The sequence below is a fragment of the Salmo salar genome, chromosome 14, assembly GCF_965601325.2.
Source record: "Salmo salar chromosome 14, fSalSal1, whole genome shotgun sequence".
In the NCBI taxonomy this organism is placed as follows: Eukaryota; Metazoa; Chordata; class Actinopteri; order Salmoniformes; family Salmonidae; genus Salmo; species Salmo salar.
This window is the reverse complement of record NC_138304.1, coordinates 25,174,810-25,197,698: the sequence shown is the minus strand read 5'-3', so window position 1 is coordinate 25,197,698 and position 22,889 is coordinate 25,174,810. Positions and strand designations below refer to the sequence as shown.

At 40.7% G+C, this 22,889-nt stretch overlaps 1 protein-coding gene across 3 annotated transcripts in view; it reads right to left on the bottom strand.

Moving 5' to 3' along the window:
* LOC106569075 (tenascin-R) overlaps window positions 1-4,823 on the bottom strand; it is a 127,519-nt gene extending 122,696 nt beyond the window's left edge. For all 3 annotated transcript variants that reach the window (XM_045694089.2, XM_045694091.2, XM_045694090.2), the window contains exon 1: window positions 4,297-4,823. The gene's annotated coding sequence lies outside the window, so the exon portion shown is untranslated. The remainder of the gene's footprint in view (window positions 1-4,296) is intronic.
* Between the last annotated feature and the right edge of the window lie 18,066 nt (window positions 4,824-22,889).

The following is a 22,889-nucleotide window of genomic DNA, read 5'->3' as shown; positions in this document are numbered from 1 at the left end:
ATAATGGACGCAGTGGAAAATGGAAGAAATCCAGTTTCAGTTTCAATCTCCCCTCCCACTAATGAGAAGTCATTAGCATGGCCCTCCTCGTTCCCTTACGTTTGGAGGAGGAAAGGTGGATGAAAATTAAATTGCTTAGACAAATGCTTGTAAAAGAGATACTGTATCTTCTCCACAAAATGATTTATTTGAAGCATCCTATTGTAGGCTACACAGAAATGATGCCAAACTTGGGCTGATGACCTAAACCCATGAATGGTGTGAAGATCAAAATAAAAAAATACTTCAACAAATATAAAGAGTATAGGTCTACATACTATACTTTCTATCGTCTGATCTTAGAAGTTTCCTAAAAAAAATTGCAAAAAGAAGAAAAACGAATGTGGGCCTATCTTTCAAATAGTTTTTAGCTGAAAATGGATGGTCTTCATCATCATCATCATCATCCCTCCTAACTTTTGATTGCTGTTTCGTTCTAGTGTTCTCTGGGCTTTCTATCTACACAAGCAGTAATACACTGTGAATCTGAGGAGCATTAAAGCTAATCAAAAGCTCCTGTCCAGCTACTGTAAATCATATTTGATTTATGATGTTTTTTTCTCCCCATTTCCTCTGGGTTTATGGCATAATCAATTGCCCGGTTAGCTCAGGCATGATCAAACAGAGCTGATAAGACAAATGTTCTTTGTCAGTGAGTAGTATATAAGTGGACTTTCTTAGCCCTCCATCGATTGCAGATTTTCTCTGCTCAGCACTGCTATTCAAAGCAAACTGTGGGCAGTCAGAATCTATCTTGCCGGATCAGACTTCCGACCACCAAACTGCTGACTTGTTGCTCGCCCACTGTCACTTAACATTTATCTGAGTCTGGTATTGTTTCTGTGCTCAATAAGCATGCAGACTTTTCGAATAGATGACACACACACACACACACCCAGAACGTTCCTACTGTATGCAGCCAGCCAAACAGAAACAGCGTTGATAAGATCTGCATAATTCATATATTCATCATAAACGCATTAATGAAGACGGTCATGGTCTAAATTCAACACTAGTGCGTTGTTGCGCCGGAGGACAGTCTCCAGAGCTTTTCTCCACATGCCAGAAGCCTGGCTACCACTACAAGCCAATGCACTTTAACTCCCCCCACTGGCGAGGAGAGAAAGCCACGCTACCACAGCTGCATGATAATAAGTGACGTTGTACATTTCAAAAGGGCTCTAACTCTATCTCTCACCACGGAAACAGAGGGTTGTGTAGGTAGGAAGATTTGCATCAGCCTGAGTCTGTGTGTTTCTGTTTCTGTGTTTTCTGTTTTCTATACTCGGATATTGTGAAATGGAAATGCTTGTGTGGCTTTCTCAGCGAGGGGTGGAGACAAATCAGTGCAGGGTCAATAGAACATTTATCAAACAGATTGAGAATATGACAGAATGGACCATGATGACCACAAAGGAATGACCAAGACTGTGTGTGGAAGATGTAGAATATCCCAGGGCATCCACATAGCGTCTCTATGCTGTATCATCATTGTGCATTGCATGCATCCACTGTCATTAGCTAATGACCTTTGATTTTAAGTTTTAGAATATATATATATATATATATTTTTAAGTCTTATTAATATGGGATTTCATGATAGATGGAACCAGAGACTATCAGTCCTCAGTTGCTCTGTTGTTCAAAAAGCTGTTAATCACAACGTCAGTATATTTATTACAGGAGCCTAATACAAACACAATGATACAGATGTTGGTGGATCTGGCTATTGGTATGTTTTGGCAGCTCTGTTTGTTTGAATATATTATCTGATTGATGATGCAAATTATTGAAATATCTCCATTTGAATGCTGAATAATGAGGAGTAATGGGGGAAAGTTCCCTAACACAATCACTGCTGGGCGCAACAGGGAACTAAATCCCCAGGATTGAAATATTATGTACATTTTTAATTACCACATAGACTAACATAATCGTGTTGTTTGGCTACCCATTGGCACTACGGTAAATATTAATTATTCACATAGAGTGCAAAAAAAAAACGTTCCTGAGCTCTAGAGTAGTATAATAAACTGAAGGGAAAAAGGGAAAGAGCATGATGTGAATATTTGTTACCTAATCTAATGAATGAGTCTATTTCTAAGTATGATTCATGAAAAACAACTCCATAAGGAATTGGTTACTATGTTTTTCTATCAATTCTCTTAACATATGGCACAGACATATTATGCCTTGTGATTTTCCAGCCATTTTACACATATTCACATTCATTGAACACTGTATGGTTAGCAAGTTAGATGTAACCGTGGGTGAAATAGAGAGAATGGTATGTACATTTTGAGACTTTGGAAAACCTTTGAAAGCATGGCTCAGGCAAATGACGCAGGGCCACAGGGGAGAAGGGAATTGAGAGGCTGTAAGGTATGATGAATCCTAAGACTGATTACTTTCTACCTCCAGACTAACAGCCAGTCTATATCCAATTCGCACACAGCACGAAGGTAGTGCCTAAAATAACCAAATTATATCTCTCAACAGAGAAAGATTACTCTATACCTCCAGACTTTCTCGGCACCACAATTTACCAAATTATATCTCACAGTCACAACAGTGAAAGCACCAACAGAGGTATTTTGCATTGGTGTGAGATTTCTGTACACTGTAAATCATCTGATAGGGTAGGTCCTACGACACCCCCTCACCAGATTATAATATCAGTACAATATCTAACATCAAACCCCCAACTCTCTGCCCCTTGGAGAATATGCTCAGCTGACTTCGACAAATTAGACACCTGAAATCTATGACAATAACGTTCGCTGGGTGATGCTGTCGAGTGGAACAGCAGATATATAGCCATGTATATTTTAAAAAAGAACAGCATGAGATAAACATATTATTTCTGGAGATCGAGATACACCACACCATGACATCCTTATCTGATTATCACAGCATTACAAAATAATTGGATGTATACACAGTTTTTTATTTTTATTAAACAGCAATAATACTTGTCTAAGATTTGAATGGGAGAAATAAACAAAAATACAACGATAGCAGTGATTTAGGTTCAGACAACAATGTGATCCAGACTCAGTGACTAGGTGGTTAACAGATCTGCTGTTAAGCAGAACTTAAAAGACAGGAGTTTTTGACATGAGGCACTAATATTTTTCACACATGTAAACAGCAGATGAAACATTGAGTTCCTTTGATATTTTCTGAAGAACAATTATGTAAATATTTGACATATAGCATCTTATTTTGAGCCAGTTTGCTAGAGCAGGAAAATAATCCTGCAGCAACAGGATATGTGAATTATTATGTGGATTATAAATGAATGGATATTTTTTTGTAGGGGTTGATACATTTTTTGTAAGGGAAAATCAAGTCTGAAACGAAAAGTGGAAATTACAAACTTGAGAAGCCTTTTTAAACCTCAAATACACTACACGTTTTTCTGCAACAGGCGGATCAAATTAAGATCCTACATCTGTAAATGACAATCCCTGCTTTTCTTGCAAAGTGATCCATTCAGAAGCCTCAGAATCCAGCGTAATTTGGAATAAGTGTGAAATGTGTGACACTTTAATAAAGGGAATACTAAAAAGGAAATACTTGTAATAATTAGAGACACATAGTGATATTATGCTCATGGTGTTCCCCCAAAACAGGTTAGAAACACAAATGAGACATACAACTTTGGTTGACATTAACTTAGTTATGAGTATGTCTCATATTGTATCCACGGCACACAGATAAAAGCTATACATCTACAGTATTCAATACATGTTACACATAAGTGATCAATTGAACATTGATAAGGTTTTGTAATAATAGAGAATAGATGTATTGTTTTTATAACATTTTTTCCATATAATATGATATAGGTTAACTAGGTACAGAGCAGCATACTAGGTGTAAAAAAAGGTTTAATGAACAATACAGATTTTTTTGGTGATATGCAGGTTCTTTTGAATTTCAGAAAAACAAATGTTTCATTGTTAAATTGAATCAGTATCATTGAATTTAAGATGTGAAATTGCTCTAGTGCTTGATCAAAGTCTAAAAACATTAGAGGGTTTTAGTTTCCTGATATTGTCTACTGTTTAGTCCCTGCTTGGGGGTCATTAGCCTTATATTGTTGTGGCCCATCTGCTCTCATCGTTATGTTTTGATTGATATAAAGCCCCCCTATTATTTTGTTACCTTGCCCCCCTCAACCAAACCCCCGCCAGGAAAGGAGCTACACCTGCCATACATTTTGCCATAATTTAAACATGCAGTGTAACTTACCCAGTTGGAGAAATCAGCCAGATGAACAATTTAAATTTGCCTCGGTTTATCTCTATCTTCCCTCTGGTGCCGGTCCCTTTCCCTCACTCTACACTGATCTCCAAGAGGTTTTTCTCTCACTCTCCCAGCGTCTTTTGGCGACTATATCGATCTCTCAGCCAAGTATCGACCTGTCAGCCCCGTTGTTACTACGGCTGCTCAGTTGTGAGCTCTCCTTTCTCTCTGCCTCTCACGGCTGCAGTGGGGAAGCTGAGCAATGTATACTTCTCGCTCTTGCTCTCTTTCTCTGCCTCTGTCTCTCTCTCGCCTTGCTTTCTCTCATTGTGCTGTATTGATCTCTCTGTGCTGTTCCTCTACTAGTGCAGCCCCTAGTGGGCGTTCCAGACACTGCTTGTAGCCGTCTCACCATGATTCTCCCAGCTCAGCACACGTTGACAAGGGGAGGGGAGGCAGGAGGGTGCCTGGGCAAACGCATGATACATCTGAAGAACTAAGTGCAACCAGGGCTGTCAGCAGGCAGCAGGACCCCTGCCTCCAAGAAAATATTCTGTAACAGAAATGTGAATTCATGTTTCAGCAGGCAATCATAACCAAATAACTATACACAGAGGTGAACAAACACTCATTGATACTTCTACCCGACTGACAAGAAAATTGATTAAAACCCCATGAGGGATATATCAGTGGAATGATGATGGTTGCGAACTTTTTAAAGGTTGTGGTTGAAGTGTCGTGAAGTTGAAGCTTACCCTTTCACCACTAAGGTCTTACCACTTAGTTGGACGATTCTGATACTTTCTGAATATCATAACAAGGTCTAACAGGAAAATTCTATTTACCATCTACAATAATCCATAATCCAGTTGGTGGCATCAGACATAGCCACACTTTCTTGAAGAGGTTTGGATTCATCTCACAGTAGAGCCTTGGTCTAATGCTGCATTCGTAACATCTCGTAAAACAGCATTTTTTTATTTAACCTTTATTTAATTAGGCAAGTCTGTTAAGAACAAATTCTTGTTTACAATGATTGCCTACCCCAGCCAAACCCTAAGCCAGACAACGCTGGCCCAATTGTGCACCGCCCTATGGTACTTCCAAGCACAGCCGGTTGTGATACAGCCTGTAATTGAACCAGGGTCTGTAGTGATGCCTCAAACATAAATATCACTGTCATGTCTACCTCTGATAAGCCTCCCAGTAAAGCAATAAAAACAATCAATAATCCCAGAAAATAGCCACATTTACATATGTAGCCTAAGAAACAAGGTTCATGAAATTGATAACTTGCTAGTAACAGATACCATTCATATACTGACTATCTCTGAAACTCACTTAGGTAATACCTTTGATGATACAGTGGTAGCAATACATGGTTTCAACATCTTCAGAAGAGACAGGAATGCCAATGGTGGAGGTGGTGCCGTGTATGTTCAGAGTCCTATTCCTGTGAAGCTTAGAGAGAATCTCCTGTCAAATGCTGTTGAAGTAATATGGCTACAGGTTCACCTGCCTCACCTAAAGCCCAATCTTGTGGGAAGCTGCTATAGACCACCAAGTGCTAACAGTCAGTGTATGGATAACGTGTGAAATGCTTGATAAGGTATGTGATATCAACAGCAATGTATATTTTCTGGGTGACCTAAATATTGGCTGGCATTCATCAAGCTGCCCACCAAAGAAAAAGCTTAAAACTGTAACCAGTGACCGCAACTTGGTTCAGGTTATCAGTCAGGAATGAAATCATTCACATGTATTTATCACATCTTTACCAATGCTGCAGAAATCTGCTTTAATGCAGTATCCAGATCCATCGGATGTAGTGATCATAATATAGTAGCCATGTCTAGGAAAACCAAAGTTTCAAAGGCTGGACCTAATATAGTGTATAAGAGGTGATACAAAAAGTTTTGTGATTCCTATGTTGAAGATGTAATGAATAGTTGCTGGTCTGTGGTGTGTAATGATGAGCAACCAGACGCTCCATTTTAAACATTTATGAAATTGCTCATTCCAGTTACTAATAAGCATACGCCCATTAAGAAAATGATTGTAAAAACTGTTAAATCAGTGTGGATTTATGAGGAATTTAACTATTTTACGGTTGAGAGGGATGAGGCAAAATTAATGGCAAATAAGTATGGCTGCACAGCCGATTGGAAAACATACTGTACATTAAGAAATCATGTGACTAAACTGAAGAAAAAGAAGAAGAAACTGTAATATGAAAAAAAGATAAATTACATAAAAAAATTATAGTAAAAAGCTTTGGAACACCTTACATGAAATGATTGGGCAAAAAGGCAAACGCGGCTCAGTCAATCATTGAATCAGATGGCCCTCATTGGCAAGGTTAGCAAACTTAGGCAGGACATGCCAACAACTAATTCAGAACCTACACATCCATGCACAACTAACCAAATTATGAAAGACAAGCGATGTCATTTTAAATTCCGTGAACTGAGTGTGGAAGAGGTGAAAAAATTATTGTTGTCTAGCAACAATGACAAGCCACCTGGGTCTGGCAACTTGGATGGAAAATTACTGAGGATGATAGCAGACGATATTGACACTCTTATTTGCCATTTCTTCAATCTAAGCCTACAGGAAAGTGTGTGCCCTCAGGCCTGGAGGGAAGCAAAAGTCATTCCTCTACCCAAATATAGCAAAGCACCCTTTACTGGCACAAACAGCCGACCAATAAGCCTGTAACCAACCCTTAGTAAACTTTTGGAAAAAAATCGTGTTTCACCAGATACAGTGCTCGTTCATGGTAAACAAATTAACAACAGATTTTCAGCACGCTTAGGGGAAGGGCATTTAGCAGCATACCACCCTGCATACCACTGCTGGCTTGCTTCTGAAGCAAAGCAGGGTTGGTCTTGGTCAGTCCCTGGATGGGAGACCAGATGCTGCTGGAAGTGGTGTTGGAGGGCCAGCAGGAGGCACTCTTTCCTCTGGTCTAAAAAAATATCCCAATGCCCCAGGGCACCCTGTGTAGGGTGCTGTCTTTCGGATGGGACGTTAAACAGGTGTCCTGACTCTCTGAGATCATTAAAGATCCCATGGCACTTATTGTAAGCGTACGGGTTTTAACCCCGGTGTCCTGGCTAAATTCCCAATCTGGCCCTCAAACCATCACAGTCACCTATCAAACCCCAGTTTACAATTGGCTCATTCATCCCCCTCCTCTCCCCTGTAACTATTCCCCAGGTTGTTGCTGTAAATGAGAACGTGTTCTCAGTCAACTTACCTGGTAAAATAACGGATAAAAATAAAATAAAAAAATTCAACATATATGTCAATTGGCTGAGAGAAATTGATAGTAAAAAGATTGTGGGAGCTATTTGTTAGACTTTAGCGCAGCTTTTGACATTATCAATCATAATCTGCTGCTGTAAAAACATTTGAGTTATAGCTTTACATCCCTTGCTATATTGGGGATTGAGAGTTACCTGTCTAACAGAACAAAGAGGGTGTTTTTTAATAATGGAAGCCTCTCCAACATAATCCAGATAGTCAGGCATTCCCTAGGGCAGCTGTCGAGGCCCCTTACTTTTTAAAATATTTACTAATGACCTGCCACAGGCTCTGAGTAAAGCCTGTGTGTCTATATATGCTGATGACTCAACACTATACACGTCAACTACCACAGCAAGTGGAATCACTGCAACACTTAACAAAGAGCTGCAGTCAGTTTCAGAATGGGAGGCAAGAAATAAGTTTGTCCTAAGTATTTCAAAAACTAAAAGCATTGTATTTGGGACCAATCATTCAGAAAACCCCTAAACCTGAACTAAATCTTATAATGAATAATGTGGAAATTGAGCAAGTTGAGGAGACTATACTGCTTGGAGTAAACCCGGATTGAAAACTGTCAAGGTCAGAGCACACTGATGAAACAGTAGCTAAGATGGGGAGAGGTCTGTCCATAATAACGAGACATGCCCCCAGAGGTCTCTTCACAGTCCCCAAGTCCAGAACAGACTATTGGAGGCGCACACTACTAGATAGAGCCATGACTACACAAAACTCTATTCCACGTCAAGTAACTCATGCAAACAATAAAATTAGATTTAAAAAACTGGTAAAAATAGCTAATGAGGATCCATAATAAATACAAATACCACTGGTAATTACTAGTGGGAAACGTGTCTATCATCTTTGAGCTCTGATTACTCCCAGATGCTGAACTCTGACATTACATACTAAAGAAATTACCTCGATAACAGCATTTTTGGCAGTTAAATGCAACAAAACATTATTTATAAAAAACTATCTATCTGTTGTTTTATTTCTTTACTTACCTACACACACACACACACACACACACACACACACACACACACACACACACACACACACACACACACACACACACACACACACACACACACACACACACACACACACACACACACACACACACACACACACACACACACAAACCTTTTTTTCGCATCATTGGTTAGAGCCTGTAAGTAAGCATTTCACTGTAAGGTCTACACCTGTTGAATTCGGCGCACGTGACAAATAAACTTTGACTTGATTTGATTTGACAGCTTGGTCTCATAGACTAGACGTAACATATTAAATGTAAATCCGCCATTCAAATTATTATGATATGTTACATTTGGTATGATACATAAGACAGATGGTTACTTAAAAAACGAAAGTCGGGTGGGTAGTTGGTCAGGATGGTTGGGTGGGCGTATAACGTATAACCCAAAGTTTGCCAGATTTGAATATTAGCACGGCGAACTTTAGCATTTTAGCTAATTAGCAACTTTTCACCTACTTATAACTTTTTATCTACTTTGCAACTACTTAGCATGTTAGCTTCCTCTAACCCTAACCATAATTATTTTTCATACCTTTTGCAAATTCGTTAAATATTGTACGTTTTACAAATTCATAACATATTTTATATTTTTCTAATTCGTAATAGATAATACGAATTGTAATTTGTAACATGGACATCCGAAAATTAATACATGCCATACATACTGTAACATATCATACTAAATGGAGTGTCTCAGATTTACGTACATAATAATAGTAAATGTTCTGAAACTACGTTGGTTTTGAAAACTATAATTTGTTTGTGAGTATGATAGCTGTACTTTTAGTTTATGGTTGACACAGCTTGTTTACTATTAGCCAATCAGTGTTTCTCACAGACTTCAAAGAACTTGAATACACAAAACTTGTTGCTCCCACATTACAAATAGTGTTTTCCGAGTTTCCCATGAATGCAGCATATACAGTGGTTCCTCCTTTAAAAGTTGTGAGCTTGCACCGCGGGACTTAAAGATACCCAGCATCACAGCTCCAGACCACCACAAGGGGGAGTTAGAGCACTCATTATGCATTTGGGTCCCAAGGTTTTAATATGACCAATCATATCGAGTGGTTCCAATGACGAATTTTGACGCGATCCACCCGTCCCTGGGTGAAGATGGCTGACAAAATGTACAATTGAGAGGAATATGTTAGGTAATGTAGAGACAAACGTTTGTGCATATTTTGTTGTCATAAAGTTAATTTATGAAAATTGCTATTTAGCAAGTTATCTGACTAGCTAACATTAGCCAGCTAGCTAGTGTTGGGAGAATTAATTTGTAATTCATGTTGTTTCATGGTTTAGGGACTCCTGTGAAAACCAGCAAACCAGGCTGCCGTCTTGTGAAACAGTGGATGTAAAGAATCTAGCTAGCTAAAGCATTTACTGCAAATTGAATGTACAATTGGGTCAGCTTGCCTTAAAATGCAGCTGAAGTAACATAGCTAACTATTCACTTGCATATTATGTAATGGAGGATAATATTAACTGTATGCCTATGGATATGTAGCTAGCTACAGTATGTAGCCGATCAGTGTATGGACCCTAAAACGTTCGGTTCTGAACTAATATTCATACAAATCTATGAACCTCAGCTATCATAGTTGTTGTATCAACTTCAAGTCTGAATGGCATTAAAACTTCTTTGGGATAGGGGGCAGTATTTTCATGACCAGATGAAAAGCCTGCCCAAAGTAAACTGCCTGTTACTCAGGCCCAAAAGCTAGGATATGCATATGCATGGAAGTATTGGATAGAAAACACGCTAAAGTTTCTAAAAATGTTCAAATAATGTCTGTGAGTATAAGTAGTCCTATTCTTTCCATGTGTCACTCAGATGGACTCAAGTCTTTTGGTGCGCGTGAACAGGAGCGCACTCCTCGTTGTTTTTCTTCGGTATTGGAAACTGTTTATTCCGTCTTAAATTTTATCGATTATTTACATTTTAGGGTACCTAAGGTTGGATTAGAAACGTTGTTTGAAATGTTTGGACCAAGTTTACAGGGGACTTATTAGATACTTTGTAGTCATGTTGGGCGAGTTGAAACCGGTGTATTTCTGAATCCAACGCGCCAAATAAATTGACATTTTGGGGATATAAAGAAGGAATTTATCGAACAAAACGACCATTCATTGTGTCACTGAGACATTTTGGGATTGCAAAAAGATGAAGATCTTCAAAGGTAAGGCATTTATTATATCGCTATTTCATGTTTTTGTGCTCATATAATCACACGGTGTGCTTTCGCCGTAAAGCCTTTTTGAAATCTGACACAGCGGCTGGACTAACAAGAAGTTAATCTTTATTTTGATGTATTACACTTGTATTTATATGAATGTTAAATATTTATATTTCTGTGGTTTGAATTTGGTGCTCTGCAATTTCACCGGATGTTGTCAAATCTATCCCGCTGACAGGATTCGAGCGTTAAGGGATCCCTTAATGAAGCCTATGTGTAACCGGTGTGAAAACGCTGAGCTCCCCCCATTGTTTTCCTATGGAGAGGCATGCTGTTCTATTTCGCCAAATATCTCACTGTGTATATTTAGTTTTTTTTCAAGTCAGGTGTAACCGGTAAAAAATGGCTAGCTAGCTGGCTAGCTAGTTAGTGGGGTACGCACTAATAGCATTTCAATCGATGACGTCACTCGCTCTGAGATCTTGAAGTAGTTGTTCCTTTTGCTCTGCAAGGGCCGCGGCTTTTTTGGAGCAATGGGTAACAATGCTTCGAGGGTGGCTGTTGTCGATGTGTGCAGAGTGTCCCTGGTTCGAACCAAGGTAGGGACGAGGAGAGGGACGGAAGCTATACTGTTACATATGGATAGAGTAGAATATAATAACTTTATTGTGCTAAGGATGCAAGTCCTATATACATGTACTGTAGATATTACCACGCATGAGATTCCCACATTGTAGCCTGTACATTGAATATGTTCACTGATCATGTACTCTTCCTTGGCAAGTAAAGGTGTGGTTCAGGTATGAATCTCTGAGACATTCTTTTTCAGTCATATCAACGTCCATTATTTGAATGATGCTGTGTCTGCATGTATGTATTACAATTATACACTTCAACAGTGTTTACCACTCCGGCTCCTGGGACATCAATGATTACACATTGTAACTATGCAATAGACTAGAAACATGATTGAATTGTAATTCATATATACAGAAAAAAAACTATGCATATCGAACTCCCTTCATCTGCATTAATCTGAGGGCACAGGATAATATTTCAATAAAATACTTAATTTCAACCAGTGGAGAATGTGAAACACTTAATTGAAAGAAGTTCATTATCCAGGTGTTATAAATACATAATAAATGCATTATAATTATGATAATTGTAATATTATAAATACAAGTTCAATCTGTACTTCAATGCACATAGGTGTGGTTCCAGCATTATAAAACGCAGAAGAAAGATGAGGTGGGGAGAGAGGTGTAGAAGACAGAAAGGGAAAGAGGTAAGAACAGCGGCAGACAGCATATGATTCATTAATTACAGTGCTACCCTAATATTCTCTCAGTTCATCACAATTGCGGTGTCTCCTAACCAGCCTTGGGATGAAGTGAAGAAGAGAGACTGATATTGTGTGTGTGTGGTCTCACCTGGAGTCCACACTAAGTGGCTACAGAGTACTTTACGCTGAAAAACAGACATGAGGACAAACAATAGAAGATAATGTCAATAGAAGATACTGTATGTGATGCAGACACCTATCGGAGTGTACCTGAAACATTTAAATATAGAGGGCTAGATCAACATCTTATTTTTTATAGACATGAAAACAACAACTGAGATATGACCGTTCAATCTAAAGCAGCGGATGTCATTTTTAGGATACTTCAATACAGCCCAGTGCTGCTTACCTGAGATGCCATCTTCGTAGGTGTCCGCTTTGACTTCCTTTGTGTCGGAAAAAAGTTGCTTTCAGACTATTATTTTTGATTGAAAATAAAAAAGGTTTTGCTCTTGACAAAAAGCTACTCAGGTGCAGAATGATGACATGTGGAAGAAGGAAAGGAATGAGATGGGAACAACAATTTGTTGCAAATTGGGGAGGGGGGCTAATAGCTGAACAATAGACTATTCAACCTTTACTAAAGAATAGTGTGAACCCCTCCCCCCTCCTATCACAAACCAGTTTTGCCCTAACGAACAAGGGGTAGCTTGCTACTCAATGTAATAAAGTAATGACTTTTCAAATAAGTTACCTTACACGTTATGTTGACTGACAATTGTCCTTACGAACCATATAGCATATCATTACAGCAGTATGTATGTACCGGTATGTTAGCTAGCTACCTAACGTTAGTAGTTATACATCAAACTTGCCAGTATATTAACTATAGGCTATCTAACTTCCCAACGTTTATTGACTTGATTATTCTCGTCATTCTGAGCTAAATGGTATAGTCTTTGTGCTTTCTAAATTCGGGTGCTTTTGTAAATTCGCTCTGGCTATCTATAGGCTGGACAATAGAACGAGTCAAAATTCACCCAAGGCTGAAAAACGGCTTAAAGAACGTTGGCTAAACTAGAACACTAGCGCGAGCCCATAGCAAATTAATGGAATCAAACGTTCACAGAGCCTGTTTTGACTGGAGTGATGCTTAGAATTCCATTAAAAAAATACTCTTTCAAAATTCAGATGTTGATTTAGTTATAGATCCATAGCGAATTACTATGGGAATAAATATCACTGATTTACAGAAATATTGTGTAACGGTCGTCGTAGGTAGTGGACCAAAATGCAGCGGGTTGAGTGCTCATCTTAACTTTATTGAACACGTAACAAACAAAACAAGAAAACGATCAAACGAACAGGATTACATGCTAAACACAGCTATGCAACCACAACTTCCCACAAAACCCATACAAAAACCACCCCTCTATATAGGACCTTCAATCAGAGGCAATGAAGAACAGCTGCTTCCAATTGAAGGCAAAATCAATAAACTAAACATAGAAATAAATAGACTAGACTGAACATAGAAATACACTAACATAGACCAAAACCCCGGAATACTCTAAACAAACACCCCTCTACATAAACACATAACAACAAACCCCGAACCACATAAAACAAACACCCCCTGCCACGTCCTGACCAAACTACAATAACAAATAACCCCTTTACTGGTCAGAACGTGACAGTACCCCCCCAAAGGTGCAGACCACGGATGCACCTCACAAAAATAAAAAATAAAAAATAAACACAAAAATAAACCCCCCAAACTAAAGGGAGGGAAGGGAGGGTGGCTGCCGTCACCGACGGTTCCCGTGCTACACCCCCCCTCCCCAATCCTCCTACTGTGGATGTGGCTCAGGCTCTGGCCTTAGTCCCCCACCTAACCTGTCCACCCCCGCTGAATACATATTTAATGTTACCCCTCCCGAAGTCTCTGTGCTATGGCGCATCGCTGAAGACCTCGGGCTGATGTGCGTTGCTGGAGACCTCAGGCTGATGTGCATTGCTGGAGACCTCGGGCTGAAGGGCGACTCTGGCTGCGCCGATTCCGGACTGTCGGGCGACTCTTGCTGCGTCGATTCCGGACTGTAGAGCGACTCTCGCTGCATCGATTCCGGACTGTCGGGCGACTCTCGCTGCGTCGATTCCGGACTGTCGGGCGACTCTCGCTGCGTCGATTCCGGACTGTCGGGCGACTCTCTCGGCTCTGAACTGTGGGCCGTCTCTCTCGGTTTCTGACTGTAGGCCGTCTCACTCGGTTCCGGACTGTAGGCCGTCTCACTCGGTTCCGGACTGTAGGCCGTCTCACTCGGTTCCGGACTGTAGGCCGTCTCACTCGGTTCCGGATTGTAGGCCGTCTCACTCGGTTCTGGACTGTGGGCCGTCTCTAGACAGGGCATTGTCGCCAGACACTCTGGACGGGGCACTGTTGCTGGACACTCTGGACGGGGCACTGTTGCCAGAAGTTCTGGACGAGGTACTATTGCCGGAAGCTCTGGACGAGGCACTATTGCCGGAAGCTCTGGACGGGTTACTGTCGTCGGAAGCTCTGGACTGGGCTGACGCACTGGAAGCCTGATGCGTGGGGCTGGTAGTGGAGGTACCAGACTGGAGAAACGCACCTCAGGGCTAGTGCGAGGAGCAGGAACAGGACGAGTTGGACTGGGCTGACGCACTGGAAGCCTGGTGCGTGGGACTGGCTTTGGATATGCCAGACTGGATACACGCACCTCAGGGCTAGTGTGAGGAGCAGGAACAGGACGAGTTGGACTGGGCTGACGCATTGGAAGCCTGGTGCGTGGTGCTGGCTTTTGATGTGCCAGACTGGAAACATGCACCTCAGGGCTAGTGCAAGGAGCGGGAACAGGATACACTGGGCCGTGAAGGCGCACTGGCGGTCTCGAGCGCAGTACTGGCACGACCCTTACTGGCTGGATGCCCGCTTCCCCCTGGCAAATGCGGGGCGCTGGCACCGCGCACACTGGCCTGTGAATGCTCGGCCTCGACGCCGTGCGCCTCACCCCATAGCACGAGGCCTGACCAGTAACATGCTGCCTCCGGTAAGCACGGGAAGTTGGCTTGGGGCTTAACACTGGCCCAGCCAAACTACCCGTGTGCCCCCCCCCAAAAAAATGATTGGGGTTGCCTCTCAGGCTTAAATGCCAACCGTGTGTATAGAGCCTCATACCGGCGTCGCTCCGCCTTGGCTGCCTCTATCTCCTCCGGTGGGCGACGATATTCCCCAGCCTGGTGCCATGGTCCAGCCCCGTCCAGAATCTCCTCCCATGTCCAAGTTTCCGAATAGTCCACATAATTCCTCTGTTGCTCCTTTCCCCGCTGCTTGATCCGTTGGTGGTGGGAAGTTCTGTAACGGTCGTCGTATGTAGTGGACCAAAATGCAGCGGGTTGAGAGCTCATCTTAACTTTATTGAACATGTAACAACCAAAACAAGAAAACGATCGAACGAACAGGATTACAGGCTAAACACAGCTATGCAACCACAACTTCCCACAAAACCCATACAAAAACCACCCCTCTATATAGAACCATCAATCAGAGGCAACGAGGAACAGCTGCCTCCAATTGAAGGCCAAATCAATAAACTAAACAAAGAAATAAATAGACTAGACTGAACATAGAAATACACTAACATAGAACATCGACCAAAACCCCGGAATACTCTAAACAAACACCCCTCTACATAAACACATAACAACAAACCCCTAACCACATAAAACAAACACCCCCCTGCCACGTCCTGACCAAACTACAATAACAAATAACCCCTTTACTGGTCAGAACGTGACATATTGGAACAAAGTTGTCTAATGAAGGAAAACAATTTAGAATCCTCCAATCCTGTAGCCTACTCCTGACAATCACGTTGTACAGTGCCATATTTTCCATTCCATCCTAACGGAAACCCTTAGGGTTTCATTTTTCGTTTTTCTCTGAATTGAAATACCAAATTAATTAAGCCAAATTTCTAAAAATCAATCCCACATACACATATTTGCAAAAACACACATATCCCACTGTAAGCAAGCTAGCTAACCTACTACTCAGAGAGGAAAAAGAGTGGGGGGGGGGGGGCTATCAGCTGATCATTTCAGCTAGCAGGCAAGTTATGCTGTGGTAACAATCTAACTAGTCTTTAACTGTGATTTAAGTTTGTTCTGCTGCCGACATCTGCATCTTGACCTACTAACAAACAGTCTAATTGAACCCTGTCCCTGGCCGTGAGAGACGACACTTGTAGGACAGGTGTGGTCTGTGAGCTCCCGTGGGTAGCCTTCCTGCCGCAGGGCGGCATTATTATTCCATACGTCTTTTGTCATTTGCCATTGGCATTTGCCACTGGGGAACACACTCGTGTTCCCCAGCGACTAGTTAGTACATAAAACATCCTCCATTCAGACTGCAAAGTCAACATTTGATTATATGAAAACGATACTGTGCTGAACGACCAGTTGAAGAACGGTGTGATTGTGGTGTCCCAGAGAGGGAGATGTGCTGCATGTGAGTTTTGCGATTTCAAATGGTCACATCTATATTGATCAGGCCACACCCATCAAACAACTGTTGAAGAACGGTGCACACCGTTTTGGGAAAACATGTCCTTCAGTACAAACCGTCATACAACGTAGCAAACGTTGAAACGAACTGAATGTACCCCAGGGATTAGATCCCACCCCTAGAATCCTATCTGTACGCATGACTGGGGAGGAGTTTCTTATTTTGGCCAACCAACACCTCTTGTTTGCTTTCCCATGGAGTCCTCTAATCACAACACAAGCCTAGACCTAGCTGGTCAGCAAATCTACAGGACTGGAGGACTGCTGCTATATCCTCATCTTCTTTTCAAGTATCTGATGCTGATGTTGTGACAACTGAGCAACCACAGTGCTGTTTCTTGCTTTCAACATGAAGAACATTTTAACAGCAGTGAATTAAATGTGTTTCAAATGTGTTTCAAAACAGAGTAAGTGACTGCTACCCTTGCTCAAAAGCAGTGGTGGAAAAAGTACCCGAGGGTCATACTTGAGTAAAAGTAAAGATACCTTAATGCACTCAAGTAAAAGTAATCCAGTAAAACACTACTTGAGTAAAAGTCTAAAAGTATTTGGTTTAAATATATTTAAGTATCAAAAGTAAATGCAATTCCTAAAATATAATAATGTATCAAAGGTAAAAGTATAAATAATAAAAAATTCCTTATATTAAGCAAACCAGGCAGCACCATTTTCTTGTTTTTTTTCTTCTATTTACGGATAGCCAGGGGCACACTCCTACACTCAGACATCATTTACAAAACGAAGCATTTGTGTTTAGTGAGTCTGTCAGATCAGAGCAATAAGATGCTAGGGATGTTATCTTGATACTGTAAGTGCGTAAATTGCACCATCTTCCTGTACTGCTAAGCATTCAAAATGTGACTAGTACTTTTGGGTGTCAGGGAAAATTTATGGAGTAAAAAGTACATTATTTTCTTTAGGAATGTAGTGAAGTAAAAGTTGTCAAAAACATAAATAAAAGTAAAAAACATAAGTAAAGTACAGATACCCCCAAAATGTTTACTTAAATACTTTACATCACTGCAAAAAAGCAACACAAATCACTGAGATCTGAACATTTTGTGAACAGATATTCACTACAGTGTTTCCTACAGAGAGGAACATTTTATTCATAAGCAGCATGATATTTCTGCAGAAACTAAACAGCTGATAGAAATGCAGATAAATAAATGCATAAGGTATCAGTGCTGTACTAGCAATAGTCCTTGAGATATAAAGAGAACATTATAGTGATGTTTGAAGTAATGAGAAGGCCTTGGGTTATTATTACTGTATTATTGCAGCACATTTCACTCTCAGTTCACATTGTCAGATTAATTAAGAATGCATATGAATTAAGAAAATAAATTACACCTCAATATATGCATAGAGTAGTGAAATCATTGTTTTCATTCTAATGAATATGCATTTTTCACATTAATATTTATTCTGTTTCATCCACACCTTGATATACATAAACCTAACAAAGAAACAATTTCATCAGAAAACGTATCAATATAAGGAGATCAAAGGCTTTCAGACAGAACTTGTACTTGGGATATTGTCTAATATAACACACACAAAAATCCAAAATATTCTGTATAATATAACAGTAGCACCTCATCCCCAGCATATGCTCTCATCTTGGAGGGGCATTATCAATGGCAATTCATAGAAGTGAAGATTTCCAGCACTGCTCAGAGCCTAAGACTGGGCGTATGAAGCAACAGATTAACTGGCTTTGGCGGTTCACTCAGGTCTAGCATCTCGTCTGTGCCTGAGGTTCTGAGTTAGAGGAAGAGACTCTGTCTGACAGGTCAAGGATAAGCTCGTCATAGACTCTCCCTGAGATTTTAGACCTGTATTTATTGACTGATAAAGTTGAACTATCAGCATTTTAGGGACAAGCACTGACATAAAATGCTGTTAAAAATCAACCCCAGAGATGTGTGGAGATTCAGGGTTAGGAATACTATATAGGTGATACTGTATAAGTGATGACATACTGTATAAGTGATGACATACAGTATAAGTGATGGCAAAACCCTACTAGTTCAGTTAAAATAGACTAGCATTATTGTATCAAAACTAGTTTACATGCAGTATAGCGAGACTAACCCCCCACTACACCTGGCATCATGATTATACCAGTTCACACCATAGAATACAGCAAATAATGAAAAGCCTATTGTATTTGAAACTTAATTCCTTTCCAACCGAGTAATAGACGTTTCAAACATTCCTATTCTAGGTGAAACCACAACACAACCTAGATCCACAGAGAACTTGGATGCATATCACTGCCGAACATGAACAGCTCACCTAATCTCCTAATGGGTACAAGGGTACAAGGGTATCAGCAGAGTAATGGAGCAAGATAAAATCTCCAGCAGCACACATTATTAAAGCTTACTTTCAGTGAGGGGAAGTTTAAAATTAGCTTGTGTCGTGTTGACTGTATGGAAATAAAGACACTTACCGCTAATCAATAGGGTTTACCCAATGTTTCACGTTCAGATTTGAGAATGCCAATAATCCAGTTACTGTATGCTGAGCTGCCACAAATACATTGTGGCCAGAGGAAACCGTTTGCATTTCCGAGAGAAATTAGGCAGGAAAGTGAGTAGTGATAAGGTCATAGACTTAGACTAGTCATTGGCACACAATCGCTCTATAGAAGGATATAATGCCAATAGGCTCTGTTATTCATGTTACTGGAATTACAAGTGCAAAAACATTATTGCATCCTAAATTAAAAATCCAATGTCTATTATAAAATAATTGAAGTATACCCAAACACGCTATTACAAAAGACGGTAACACTTTACTTGACACCCAGCGTCATAACATATTATGACACGGTCATAACCATGTCATAATATGTCATAACAGCTGACATAACATTTCAAAACCTGTCATAATATGGTCATAACACTTTCATGACCCATATATTTACGCCTGTTGTGATATATATATTGTGTTATTTCATGGCTGGTTATGACACCTACTGTACATAACTGTCAAAAAATGTCCCTTTCATTTGAACGTTTTTTTTCGAAAGTCCTTTGTTGTTGTTGTAATGAATTCATGTTTTTCATCATATTTTAAATAACTTGAAGAAAATAGACTTTACGCATAATGTAACTTTACTTAAACTAAGAAAAGACACTTTATGACACTGTCAAGAAGTATTATGACCATCATAATCATATAAGCCCCACGTACGAGCCCTTATGTCAGCCAACAGTTTAAAAGAGAGTGTCTTGTCCTGCTCCTGATATCTGCTCCTGCATTCACCCCAGTCATCAGAAACAGAGCATTGTGGTAGGTGCATGTCTGACATCAATGTGTGCAAAATTACAATGAAGAACTTCAGTAAATGTTATAAAACATAAACATACTGTTGACAAGTATGCTTTGGTGTAATGTAATGTTTTGTATTGTGTGGCAGGTTTTGTGGGTTTTGACGCTCTTATGTAGGTGTCATAACTAGCCATAAAATAACGCAATATGTCACAACAGGTCGAAATATATGTGTCATTACAGGGCTTCTACCATATGACAGGTCAAGACAAGTTATGTCAGCTGTTGAGACATATTATGACATGGTTATAACCGTGTCATAACATATTATGCCGCTGGGTGTCAAGTAAAGTGTTACCCAAAAGACAAGAAAATCTTTAGATCTGATTGGAGATCTGATAATGCTATTGTTCTCATAAAGGTCAAAAAGGTAATGGCACAGGATTGTAATGGATTGCCTAATGCAGAATACATCAAACAATGTTTGTGGACAACTAGTCCTACTACTCACCTGTGATATAATAACCAGCAGTACTAACCATTAGCAAATAATCGTGAATTCCATACTCTCATACTGTAGAATGACACTCTCTCAACACGGATTAGCCTGTATGTCCCAGTCCCACACTGAATCTGCCCTGACAGTCACTAAAATGTTGCCTTTGACACTGTACTCTTCATAAAACATGCATAGGCTTCTTGGGCAATTAAAAAAAGGCGATTGTAATGCAAATCACCGTGCGGTACAGGCGCTTTCAATTAAATCATGACAGCAAATAGACTTCTCAATCCTTGAAGGTCAGGACTCAGAATGGGGCTCTTAGCAGGACAGCAGGGGACTGCAAATGTAGCGCTGCTGCTTAAATCTTTGACTCTTTTTCTCTGACCTGCATTACGCCTGTATGAGCTCATTTATGTTTTTATTAAGATATAGGATTCATATAGCACTTGTATATTATTGAACATCCATATGGGAATGATTTTTTAAAAAGTGATTCAAAAACCCTGTGTAGCCTACTGTAACACATACTATACAGCTGACAACATGACGTCTCTACTCACACAAACATGTCAAAACCAAAGTTCTTTCAATCCCTATACCACTAACACAAGCAGGAGGCAGACAGTCAGTGTATACGGTTCTTTCATATCTTCATTTTCTTAGTATTAAAATGGGTTTACAGGATAAAAGAAACACAGAACAGAACATAGCAGGGTTCATCCAGAGCAGGGTCGTTCTGTTCAGATCGTCCCGAGCAGTGTCACACTCATCCGGTCCCCTCTCCCAAGACGTTGCGGCAGTAGTGGTGGTGGTGGCGTGGCTCAGCACAGCCTGTGACAGCTGTCCTCTTCCGTTGCTGGCTTAAAGCTCTCCTGAACATGTGCACGGGCAGATCGTAACCCCAATACTCCTCAGGTGTGGGGGGCGTGACTCAGGTCCCTAATTAACACTCATTCCGACAACATGAGACGAGCACTCAAAAGCGATTCATTCAAATAAGTAAATATGAAGTAATCCAGAGCTGTACACGCTAGGAATAAATAAATATTAAAGCAGTTAAGTCAATTAAGAAAAAAAATAAAGGACACGAGGGAAAAGGATTAAATAGAACCATAGGCACACGTGACACATACACTGAGAGTACAAAACATTAGGAACAGCTTCCTAATATTGAGTTGCACACCCTTTTGCCCTCAGAACAGCCTCGATTTGTTGGGGGGACTCTACAAGGTAACAAAAGCATTCTACAGGGATGTTGGCCCATGTTGACTCCAATGCTTCCCACAGTTGTGTCAAGTTGGCTGGATTTCCTTTGGGTGTTGGACCTTTCTTGATACACACGGGAAACTGTTGAGCGTGAAAAACCCAGCAGTGTTGCAGTTCTTGACACAGTCAAACCGGTGTGCTTGGCATCTACTACCTTTCTCTCTCTGGTAATCCATTGGTTTCAACTATGATAACTTGTGCGTGTCACTTCGGTTTATTGTGAGTTCTTGAGTGGCTCAGGAGTATGAGTTTTGAAGCACAGACTCTGAGGCATGAGGGACAGACATATGCTTCCGCTGGGGTTGTGGGTCCGGTTATGTGGGAATGACACTTTGTTTTGGCTGCAGTACGAGGATTGTTTCTGTCCTGCTTGTCTACTGCTGTCTACTGTCTACTGCTGTGAGGGTTTTTGAGTGCCAGGTGGATCGGGTAGAGGTGATGTCTGTGAGTTGGCTGGGTCTGGATATTACAGAACTTGAAGTTGTTTAAGGTTGTATTTGAAGCGCTTTTTAGGTTGGTCTTCCAGTGCCCCTGCTGCAGCCTCACCAAAGAAGATCCTTCTTGGGAGATGGTTGTTGGGCATCCAGATGGTGTGGCCGGTTCATTGGAGCTGTGCCTTAATGATCTTAGCCTCAATGCTGGTGCTGTTAGCTTTCTGCAGTATCTCCATGTTGGATACCTTGTCTTGCCACCGGATACCCATATTACACTACATTGCCAAAAGTATCTGGACACCTGCTCGTCGAACATCTCATTCCAAAATCATGGGAATTAATATGGAGTTGGTTCCTCATTTGCTGCTATAACAGCTTCCACTCTTTTGGGAAGGCTTTCCACTAGATGTTGGAACATTGCTGAGGGGACTTGCTTCCATTTAGCCGCAAGAGCATGAGCGAGGTCGGCACTGATGTTGGGCGATTAGACCTGTCGTGCAATCAGCATTCCAATTGATCCCAAAGGTGTTCGATGGGGTTGAGGTCAGGGCTCTGTGCAGGCCAGTCAAGTTTTTCCACACGGATCTCGACAAACCATTTCTGTATAGACGTCACTTTGTGCAAGGGGGCATTGTCATGCTGAAACAGAAAAGGGCCTTCCCCAAACTGTTGTCACAAAGTTGGAAGCACAGAATTGTCTAGAATGTCATTGTAT